The 12,021-nt window shown below is 38.2% G+C and overlaps 1 protein-coding gene and 1 long non-coding RNA gene across 5 annotated transcripts in view; one reads left to right on the top strand and one right to left on the bottom strand.

Annotated features, from left to right (window-relative positions):
* LOC144005727 (SUN domain-containing ossification factor-like) overlaps nt 1-12,021 on the top strand; it is a 74,366-nt gene that overhangs the window by 24,322 nt on the left and 38,023 nt on the right. The gene's annotated exons all lie outside the window — the stretch shown is intronic.
* On the bottom strand, nt 4,444-6,033 carry LOC144007607 (uncharacterized). The gene is made up of 3 exons (XR_013280251.1): nt 5,968-6,033; nt 5,806-5,889; nt 4,444-5,073 (listed from the first exon to the last, which is right to left on the bottom strand). It is a non-coding gene; the product is annotated as an uncharacterized LOC144007607 (long non-coding RNA).

Genomic DNA, 12,021 nt, shown 5'->3' on the forward strand with positions numbered 1-12,021 from the left:
ATACCTCACTTTCTGTCTATTTTAGGGTACACACATCAAAGAGGTTTTTGTTCATCTGGATGTGCTACGGTTGCCACACAATTTTCGTCGCCATAGGACAATCGTAGCGGGACAGGGATCCGTTTAACCTATGTAGGTGGCGCTATGGAGCCATTTTTCTGTTATCATGTATGGCGACTTTAAAATATCAAATTTTTCGCCAGGCCTGATGTGCGTGTAAAGTTTGGTGAGTTTTCGTTCACGTTTAGCGTCTCAAAAATGCGATTGTTTGCGGAGAAGAATAATAATAAGAATAACTAGAGCTGCGAGCAGCTATAAAGGGCCCTCGCAACCCGTGCCACGTTGGGGTATTTGCACGTCGGGGTACTGGCACGTTAGGGTACTGTTTCATAAGAAACCGTCTAAATTGTAAATGTTTTGCCATGCTTTTTGTGTTTGTTCACATTGCTATGGAATGCTTTGTCGAGGTATTCGGCTGATAGGTATGCCTCCCAATATTCACACATCTAGCTGAATCATATAAAAAAAAAAATTCTTTGCAAACAATGCATCGCTACAGCAAAGGCGTGCCACGTTGGGGTACTTGCACGTCGGGGTACTGGCACGTTGGGGTACTGTCAAATAGGACAAGGACCATCTAAAATGTTTTTGACAAGCCTTGTGTGTGCAAAGTTTAATCAAAACGCAAAATATGGTGCGCAATTCCCAAAATAAATTCAAAATGGCGGACTTCCTTTTAGGTTTAGCATACGGCTACAGAATACTTTTTGTAGGTCTTAAGCTAATAGGTATGCCTCCCAGTTTTCACAAATCTAGGTCAAGTCATCTTTAGTTGTGTATCGCTTGAATCATACAATTGGAAATGCTCCATAAAAATGCATAGAGGGCGCTATTGAGCACAACGTTGGGTTACTTGCACGTCAGGGTACTGGCACGTTGGGGTACTGTTACATGGAACAAGGACCATTTAAAATGTTAGTTTTTTCCATGCCTTGTCTGTGCAAAGTTTAATGAAGAAGGCCAAAAATTATGTATAATTCCCAAAATAAAATCAAAATAGCGGACTTCCTCTTTGGTTTGGCAAATGGCTACATAATACTTTTTTGTAGGTCTAGCATAATCATACAATCGGAAATGCTTCATAAAAATGTCTAGAGGGCGCTATTTATTGCAAATTGCACAATAAATCTCTGAAAATTCATGTTCATGACAAGTCTGATGTGTTTGCAAAGTTTCATGAGTTTTCATGTGTATAAAAAAAAAAAAAAGCAGCACTTGACAACTGTTACATGGAACAAGGACCATTTAAAATGTTAGTTTTTTCCATGCCTTGTCTGTGCAAAGTTGAATGAAAAAGGCCAAAAATGATGTATAATTCCCAAAATAAAATCAAAATAGCGGACTTCCTCTTTGGTTTGGCAAATGGCTACGTAATACTTTTTTGTAGGTCTAGCATAATCATACAATCGGAAATGCTTCATAAAAAGGTCTAGAGGGCGCTATTTATTGCAAATTGCACAATAAATCTCTGAAAATTCATGTTCATGACAAGTCTGATGTGTTTGCAAACTTCCATGAGTTTTCATGTGTATAAAAAAAAAAAAGCAGCACTTGACAAACAATGCATTGCTATGGCAACAGCATGTTACAAAATAAAAAACTTTCGATTACTTTGCATCTTAAACATCTTAAGATGAAACACACCAAGTTTGAAGACAGTCGGATAAATTTTGTAGGAGGGGTTCGTTAAAATATGACCCCTGAAAGTTTTTCCTTGCCCGGTTGGAGGGTTAGATCAGGGGATGTCGCAACTTGTTTGTGGTTAAGTGCTACAGAAGTAAATGTGTCTTAACAACCTCATGATTGAATGTGTTTTCAATTCTCTAGGATGTGATTGGATTGTATCAATTAAATGTTCTTATAACTGATTCAGTGAGTAGTAAAAATAGTGTGTCAAGTATAATGACATGAAATATAAGGAATACAAAAAACAAAACAAGAACCCTCTAAATTACACATTTTGTTCCAGGCTTTATGTGCGTGCATAGTTTGAGTATACACCTAGGTTTAGGCCAGGAGTGTTCAAACCTTTTGCAAAGAGGGCCGGGTATGGTAAGGTGAAAATGTGTGGGGCCTAATCAACCATTTAGTTTAGCCTGACATAATTTTTTTACATGCATATGTAAATATATATATGTGGACAAATGTGTACATATGTCTACAAATTTTTGTAGCTCGAGCTGCTTCGTCCAACTGGGAACGCTGCATTAAGAAGGATTTTTTTTTCCTTTGCCAACAGTGCATGCCACGACAACAGCGTGCGACGAAATAAAAAGCTTTCAATAACTTTTCATCGTCAACATCTTAAGATGAATCACACCAAGTTTGAAGATGATCGGATAAACTCTGTAGGAGGAGTTCGTTAAAATAAGACCCCTATGAAATGGCCAAAAAAATGGCAACATGTTCCAAAGTAAATCAAAATGGCAGACTTCCTGTTAGGTTTAGCATATGGTTCAAAAAGAGTTTTTTCTACCTCGAGGGCTGTTACATATGTCTTCAAATTTTGGTCACTCTAGGTGAAACGTACAGCCGGAAATGCTTCATTAAGTAAAAATTTTGAAATGCAAAATTTGATGCCCTGCCTCTGGCGGACTTCCTGTTAGGTTTAGCATATGGCACCAACAGGCTTTTTTGTAGATCATAGTCTGTTACATATGTGTACCAATTTTCGTAGCTCTAGATTAAACGTATAACCGGCAATACTTCAGATGAAACATGCCAAAGAATGAAGACAATCTTTGACAAGTTTTGTAGAAAATATGAGGCCTATAAAAGGCCCCCAAAAAATGGCTACAAATAGCAAAGTAAATCAAAATGCCGGACTTCCTGTTTGGCTTAGCACATGGTTCTAAAAGACTTTTTTGTACATCGTGGGCTCTTATGTATGCCTCCAAATTATCATAGCGCTAGGTGAAAGGTACAACCGGGAATGCTTCGTTAAAGAGGAGTTTTTTAGCTCAAAAAGTGATGCCCGGCCCTTGCGGGACTTCCTGTTGGGTTTAGCACAAAGCAGCAAGAGACTTTTTTGTACATCGTGGGCTGTTACATATGTCTACAAATTTTCGGAGCTCTAGCTGCTTCGTACAACTGAGAATTCTTCATTAAGAAGAATTTTTTTCCTTTGCAAACAAGTGCATGCCACGACAACAGCGTGCAGCGAAATAAAAAGCTTTCAATAACTTTTCATCTTCAACATCTTAAGATGAATCACACCAAGTTTGAAGATGATCGGATAAACTCTGTAAGAGGAGTTCGTTAAAATAGGACCCCTATGAAATGGCCAAAAAAATGGGAACACGTTCCAAAGTAAATCAAAATGGTGGACTTTCTGTTAGGTTTAGCATATGGTTCAAAAAGAGTTTTTTGTACCTTGAGGGCTGTTACATATGTCTTTAAATTTTGGTAACTCTAGGTGAAACGTACAGCCGGGAATGCTTCATTAAGTAAGAATTTTGAAACTCAAAATTTGATGCCCCGCCTCTGGCGGACTTCCTGTTGGGTTTAGCATATGGCACCAACAGACTTTTTTGTAGGTCATAGTCTGTTACATATGTGTACCAATTTTCGTAGCTCTAGGTTAAACATACAACCGGCAATACTACGTTTAGTAAGTGTTTTGAAACTCTAAATTTGATGCCCCACCGCCGTCATATAGTATGTCGAAAACTTTAGATTTTTTACCATGGTGTTGTCCCAGGTCTTGAGATGGTACATCCCAAGTTTGAAGTCAATTGGATTAACCGTGTAGGAGAAGCAGGCAAAAGTATGACCCCTGTAAATGTGCAAAAATTGGCCAAAATTTGACATTTAAATACTCATATCTCACTTCCTGTCTATTTTAGGGTACACACATCAAAGAGGTTTTTGTTCATCTGGATGTGCTACAGGTGCCACACAATTTTCATAGCCGTCGGACAATCGTTGCGGGCCAGGGATCTGTTTAACCTATGTAGGTGGCGCTATGGAGCCATTTTTCTGTTATCACCTATGGCGACTTTAAAATATCAAATTTTTCGCCAGGCCTGACGTGTGTGTAAAGTTTGGTGAGTTTCCGTTCACGTTTAGTGTCTCAAAAATGTGATTGTTTGCGGAAAAGAATAATAACAAATAAAAAGAAGAACTAGAGCTGCGAGCAGCTATAAAGGGCCCTCGCAACCCGGGCCACGTTGGGGTATATGCAAGTCGGGGGACTTGCACGTTGGGGTACTGTTAAATAGACAAGGACCATGGAAAATAGAAATGCATTTGCCGTGCCTTGTGTGTAAAAAGGTGCAGTAAAAGGCCAAAAATGATGCACAATTCCCAAAATAAATTCAAAAGTGTGGACTTTCTGATGTGTGTGCAAAGTTTCATGAAAAGTCGCTCGTTTGATATTCAAAACCAGCATCTGTTCATTTGAAAACATTGCATGGCACAGAGATGGTGTGTGATCAAATAAAAAGCTTTTTGATGACTCTTAATGTGGTGTCGCTGTGCAACACATATGTATTCATGACATAGTGAAGTATTGTGACAGTTTTGTAGGGTCCAGCAAACAGTAAATGTGTGACAGTTATTCAAGAAAAAATGTAGCTTTGAAGCAGGCTAACCAATGACATCATCTAAAGGGGAAAAAAGCACATGAGCAAGCATAGGTATAAGTAGAGGAGAAAAAGAGATGAAAGAAGTGCGAGAGATGGAACAGGAGAGGAATGCAGCTGTTTATGTATAGCTGTTGTAACAGGACAGATTAAATAACACTTTAACCTGGGGTTAACAGCGCCCTAGGACAGATAAACTCTTTAGTGTAAAAGTTTTCTGGGACAGATGAATCCCTTGGGGTCAAAGAGTTCGGGTTAGCACATAGTCTGTCTTAGGATAATGTAACCTCCATGGATGAATTAGTCCTAGGACGCTTTGACCTGCGGGCTAAAACTTCAGGGGGGTTAACCTGTCCTGTTATATTGTGATCATCGTCTTCGTGCATGTCCTCAGTGGCTTCTTCTGTCTGTGTGGCAGCATTTGATACATCTGTAGAACAAAAAAGAATGAAGAATCATGTTAGATCTGTGAAGTTTGGTTGTCTTAGGTGTAGTTTACAGAACAGTCGTGTGCATATTTTTAGCATGGTAGTGTCTTAATACAAATGCATATTATGTAATGCACTGTATATGGATATTACAGACGTAATATTTGACGGTGATCTTATATTCATAGTTTTTGCCCGTTAATAAATAATATAGCTAGTAAGTAATAAGACACGCAAAAATGGTATAGTTGAATCCTCTGGGTCAAAAAGCAATGTTTTAGGATTGTGTGATGAAATGATGAATAAAAGTAAGGATACGACAGGTACATAAATGGTTATATATACACACGGACATATATATTTATACAGTATAACAGTGCCGCATGTATTGGTTTTAAGGAAAGAGTTGAAAAGCAGTGTTCAGAAAAAAGCATAAGACGCACAAAGTACCATTTCACTACATGTAATAAGTTGTCAAGTAGACATGTGAATTAAGTGGTTAAGATAGTGGCTACTGTGCAAGTAAGCTTCAATTGTCTCTAAAAGGTTAGCATATGTGTTCTACATGATATCAATGGCTAGACGTGCTCGTGGAGAAACATTACAAACAGAAAAACACACTAAAGGTGCCTTTAACAAACCTGTTAATAAATGAGAACTTAATACATATATGTATGGCATACTGTATATGATTGAGAAAGTTGTCCTGTTTAGTTTATGTATTGTATACTTACGGAAAAAAGTTGGCAATCTTTGCGTATGGAGATGATTAGAGGGTCTTTATCAAAAGAGAATTTGCTTGTTGATTTGTTCATGTTCTGTAGAAAAGCAAAGGAGTAGAAATAAATACAGTATCATACTTCATAAACATACAAGAAATTTGTAGCTGTATTAACCATTGTTGGTATTTGAAGTGATAATTTAGGAATAGAAGTGTAGTGATTGCAGAATTTATAGAGTGCTTACCTTGTATGACTTTGTAGATGGAAATGTCTTTTGTTGAAAGAGCTCTTTGTTGTCTACTATATATGCAAGGACAAGCATAAGTAGGTGTGGTTATGAAGTACTTGACCATTGAAATAAAGCAGTGGTATCAAATGTATGGACCGTGGTTTGGCTCAGGCCTGCAAAGGGGTTTAATGTGGCACAAGAGATAATCTTGTAAGGTACAAAAAATAATAATAATATAATAGGTATGCCTCTGAGTTTTCACAAATCTAGGTCAAGTCAAGTCATCTTTAGTTATTTTGCGCTTGAATCATCCAATCGGAAATGCTCCATAAAAAATGTATAGAGGGTGCGATTTATTGCAAATTGCACAAGAAATCTCTAAAAATTCATGTTAATGACAAGTCTGATGTGTGTGCAAAGTTTCACGAGTTTTCACACATGTATAGATAAAAAAAACAAAGCAGCACTTTACTTGGCAACCAATGCATCGCTATAGCAGCAGCGTGCGACAAAATAAAAAACTTTCGATAAATTTGCATCTTAAACATCTTAAGATGAAACACACCAAGTTTGAACACGGTCGGATGAATTTTGTAGGAGGAGTTAAAATATGACCCCTAAAAAAGGCCACAAAAAAAGTCTACAAATCCCATCATAAATCAAAATGGCGGACTTCCTGTTTGGTTTAGCACATGGTTCCAAGAGACTTTTTTGTACATCGTGGGCTCTTATGTATGCCTCTAAATTATCATAGCGCTAGGTGAAACGTACAACCGGGAATGCTTCGTTAAAGAGGAGTTTTTTAGCTCAAAATGTGATGCCCGGCCCCTACGGGACTTCCTGTTGGGTTTAGCACATGGCACCAAGAGACTTTTTTGTACATCGTGGGCTGTTACATTTGTCTCCAAATTTTCGTAGCTCTAGCTGCTTCGTACAACTGGGAATGCTTCATTAAGAAGTAATTTTTTCCTTTGCAAACTGTGCATGCCACGGCAACAGCGTGCGACAAAATAAAAAGCTTTCAATAACTTTTCATCTTCAACATCTTAAGATGAATCACACCAAGTTTGGAGATGATCGGATAAACTCTGTAGGAGGAGTTCGTTAAAATAAGACCCCTATGAAATGGCCCAAAAAATGGCAACACGTTCCAAAGTAAATCAAAATGGCGGACTTCCTGTTCGGTTTAGCATATGGTTCAAAAAGAGTTTTTTGTACCTTGAGGGCTGTTACATATGTCTTCAAATATTGGTAACTCTAGGTGAAATGTACAGCCGGGAATGCTTCATTAAGTTAGAATTTTGAAACACAAAATTTGATGCCTCGCCTCTGGCGGACTTCCTGTTAGGGTTAGCATATGGCACCAACAGGCTTTTTTGTAGATCATAGTCTGTTACATATGTGTACCAATTTTCGTAGCTCTAGATTAAACGTACCACCGGCAATGCTTCGTTAAGTAAGAATTTTGAAACTGTAAATTTGATGCCCCGCCACCGTCATATAGTATGTCAAAAACTTTAGATTTTTTACCATGATGTTGTCCCAGGTGTTGAGATGGTACAGCCCAAGTTTGAAGTCAATCGGGTTAACCGTGTAGGAGAAGCGGGCAAAAGTATGACCCCTGTAAATGTGCAAAAATGGGCCAAAATTGGACATTCAAATACTCATACCTCACTTCCTGTCTATTTTAGGGTACACATATCAAAGAGGTTTTTGTTCATCTGGATGTGCTACAGGTGCCACACAATTTTCGTAGCCATAGGACAATCGTAGCGGGACAGGGATCCGTTAAACCTATGTAGGTGGCGCTACAGAGCCATTTTTCTGTTATCATGTATGGCGACTTTAAAATATCAAATTTTTCGCCAGACCCGATCTGCGTGTAAAGTTTGGTGAGTTTTCGTTCATGTTTAGTGCCTCAAAAATGTGGTTGTTTGCGGAAAAGAATAATAACAAAGAAGAAGAAGAATAATAACTAGAGCTGCGAGCAGCTATAAAGGGCCCTCGCAACCCGTGCCACGTTGGGGTATTTGCACGTCGGGGTACTGGCACGTTAGGGTACTGTTTCATAAGAAACCGTCTAAATTGTAAATGTTTTGCCATGCTTTTTGTGTTTGTTCACATTGCTATGGAATGCTTTGTCGAGGTATTCGGCTGATAGGTATGCCTCCCAATATTCACACATCTAGCTGAATCATATAAAAAAAAAATTCTTTGCAAACAATGCATCGCTACAGCAAAGGCGTGCCACGTTGGGGTACTTGCACGTCGGGGTACTGGCACGTTGGGGTACTGTCAAATAGGACAAGGACCATCTAAAATGTTTTTGACAAGCCTTGTGTGTGCAAAGTTTAATCAAAACGCAAAATATGGTGCTCAATTCCCAAAATAAATTCAAAATGGCGGACTTCCTTTTAGGTTTAGCATACGGCTACAGAATACTTTTTGTAGGTCTTAAGCTAATAGGTATGCCTCCCAGTTTTCACAAATCTAGGTCAAGTCATCTTTAGTTGTGTATCGCTTGAATCATACAATTGGAAATGCTCCATAAAAATGCATAGAGGGCGCTATTGAGCACAACGTTGGGTTACTTGCACGTCAGGGTACTGGCACGTTGGGGTACTGTTACATGGAACAAGGACCATTTAAAATGTTAGTTTTTTCCATGCCTTGTCTGTGCAAAGTTTAATGAAGAAGGCCAAAAATTATGTATAATTCCCAAAATAAAATCAAAATAGCGGACTTCCTCTTTGGTTTGGCAAATGGCTACATAATACTTTTTTGTAGGTCTAGCATAATCATACAATCGGAAATGCTTCATAAAAATGTCTAGAGGGCGCTATTTATTGCAAATTGCACAATAAATCTCTGAAAATTCATGTTCATGACAAGTCTGATGTGTTTGCAAAGTTTCATGAGTTTTCATGTGTATATATAAAAAAAAAAAAAGCAGCACTTGACAACTGTTACATGGAACAAGGACCATTTAAAATGTTAGTTTTTTTCCATGCCTTGTCTGTGCAAAGTTGAATGAAAAAGGCCAAAAATGATGTATAATTCCCAAAATAAAATCAAAATAGCGGACTTCCTCTTTGGTTTGGCAAATGGCTACATAATACTTTTTTGTAGGTCTAGCATAATCATACAATCGGAAATGCTTCATAAAAAGGTCTAGAGGGCGCTATTTATTGCAAATTGCACAATAAATCTCTGAAAATTCATGTTCATGACAAGTCTGATGTGTTTGCAAAGTTCCATGAGTTTTCATGTGTATAAAAAAAAAAAAGCAGCACTTGACAAACAATGCATTGCTATGGCAACAGCGTGTTACAAAATAAAAAACTTTCGATTACTTAGCATCTTAAACATCTTAAGATGAAACACACCAAGTTTGAAGACAGTCGGATAAATTTTGTAGGAGGGGTTCGTTAAAATATGACCCCTGAAAGTTTTTCCTTGCCCGGTTGGAGGGTTAGATCAGGGGATGTCGCAACTTGTTTGTGGTTAAGTGCTACAGAAGTAAATGTGTCTTAACAACCTCATGATTGAATGTGTTTTCAATTCTCTAGGATGTGATTGGATTGTATCAATTAAATGTTCTTATAATTGATTCAGTGAGTAGTAAAAATAGTGTGTCAAGTATAATGACATGAAATATAAGGAATACAAAAAACAAAACAAGAACCCTCTAAATTACACATTTTGTTCCAGGCTTTATGTGCGTGCATAGTTTGAGTATACACCTAGGTTTAGGCCAGGAGTGTTCAAACCTTTTGCAAAGAGGGCCGGGTATGGTAAGGTGAAAATGTGTGGGGCCAAATCAACCATTTAGTTTAGCCTGACATAATTTTTTTACATGCATATGTAAATATATATATGTGGACAAATGTGTACATATGTCTACAAATTTTTGTAGCTCGAGCTGCTTCGTCCAACTGGGAACGCTGCATTAAGAAGGATTTTTTTTTCCTTTGCCAACAGTGCATGCCACGACAACAGCGTGCGACGAAATAAAAAGCTTTCAATAACTTTTCATCGTCAACATCTTAAGATGAATCACACCAAGTTTGAAGATGATCGGATAAACTCTGTAGGAGGAGTTCGTTAAAATAAGACCCCTATGAAATGGCCAAAAAAATGGCAACATGTTCCAAAGTAAATCAAAATGGCAGACTTCCTGTTAGGTTTAGCATATGGTTCAAAAAGAGTTTTTTGTACCTCGAGGGCTGTTACATATGTCTTCAAATTTTGGTCACTCTAGGTGAAACGTACAGCCGGAAATGCTTCATTAAGTAAAAATTTTGAAATGCAAAATTTGATGCCCTGCCTCTGGCGGACTTCCTGTTAGGTTTAGCATATGGCACCAACAGGCTTTTTTGTAGATCATAGTCTGTTACATATGTGTACCAATTTTCGTAGCTCTAGATTAAACGTATAACCGGCAATACTTCAGATGAAACATGCCAAAGAATGAAGACAATCTGATAAGTTTTGTAGAAAATATGAGGCCCATAAAAAGCCCCCAAAAAATGGCTACAAATAGCAAAGTAAATCAAAATGCCGGACTTCCTGTTTGGCTTAGCATATGGTTCTAAAAGACTTTTTTGTACATCGTGGGCTCTTATGTATGCCTCCAAATTATCATAGCGCTAGGTGAAAGGTACAACCGGGAATGCTTCGTTAAAGAGGAGTTTTTTAGCTCAAAAAGTGATGCCCGGCCCTTGCGGGACTTCCTGTTGGGTTTAGCACAAAGCAGCAAGAGACTTTTTTGTACATCGTGGGCTGTTACATATGTCTACAAATTTTCGTAGCTCTAGCTGCTTCGTACAACTGAGAATTCTTCATTAAGAAGAATTTTTTGCCTTTGCAAACAAGTGCATGCCACGACAACAGCGTGCAGCGAAATAAAAAGCTTTCAATAACTTTTCATCTTCAACATCTTAAGATGAATCACACCAAGTTTGAAGATGATCGGATAAACTCTGTAAGAGGAGTTCGTTAAAATAGGACCCCTATGAAATGGCCAAAAAAATGGGAACACGTTCCAAAGTAAATCAAAATGGTGGACTTTCTGTTAGGTTTAGCATATGGTTCAAAAAGAGTTTTTTGTACCTTGAGGGCTGTTACATATGTCTTTAAATTTTGGTAACTCTAGGTGAAACGTACAGCCGGGAATGCTTCATTAAGTAAGAATTTTGAAACTCAAAATTTGATGCCCCGCCTCTGGCGGACTTCCTGTTGGGTTTAGCATATGGCACCAACAGACTTTTTTGTAGGTCATAGTCTGTTACATATGTGTACCAATTTTCGTAGCTCTAGGTTAAACATACAACCGGCAATACTACGTTTAGTAAGAGTTTTGAAACTCTAAATTTGATGCCCCACCGCCGTCATATAGTATGTCGAAAACTTTAGATTTTGTACCATGGTGTTGTCCCAGGTCTTGAGATGGTACATCCCAAGTTTGAAGTCAATTGGATTAACCGTGTAGGAGAAGCAGGCAAAAGTATGACCCCTGTAAATGTGCAAAAATTGGCCAAAATTGGACATTTAAATACTCATATCTCACTTCCTGTCTATTTTAGGGTACACACATCAAAGAGGTTTTTGTTCATCTGGATGTGCTACAGGTGCCACACAATTTTCATAGCCGTCGGACAATCGTAGCGGGCCAGGGATCTGTTTAACCTATGTAGGTGGCGCTATGGAGCCATTTTTCTGTTATCACCTATGGCGACTTTAAAATATCAAATTTTTCGCCAGGCCTGACGTGTGTGTAAAGTTTGGTGAGTTTTCGTTCACGTTTAGTGTCTCAAAAATGTGATTGTTTGCGGAAAAGAATAATAACAAATAAAAAGAAGAAGAACTAGAGCTGCGAGCAGCTATAAAGGGCCCTCGCAGCCCGGGCCACGTTGGGGTACTTGCACATTGGGGTACTGGCACATTGGAAGCAGAATTTTTTTGAAAATGGCATGATAAACATGTGGATTTTTTTTTTT

Source organism: Festucalex cinctus, chromosome 1 (assembly GCF_051991245.1).
Source record: "Festucalex cinctus isolate MCC-2025b chromosome 1, RoL_Fcin_1.0, whole genome shotgun sequence".
Classification (NCBI taxonomy): Eukaryota; Metazoa; Chordata; class Actinopteri; order Syngnathiformes; family Syngnathidae; genus Festucalex; species Festucalex cinctus.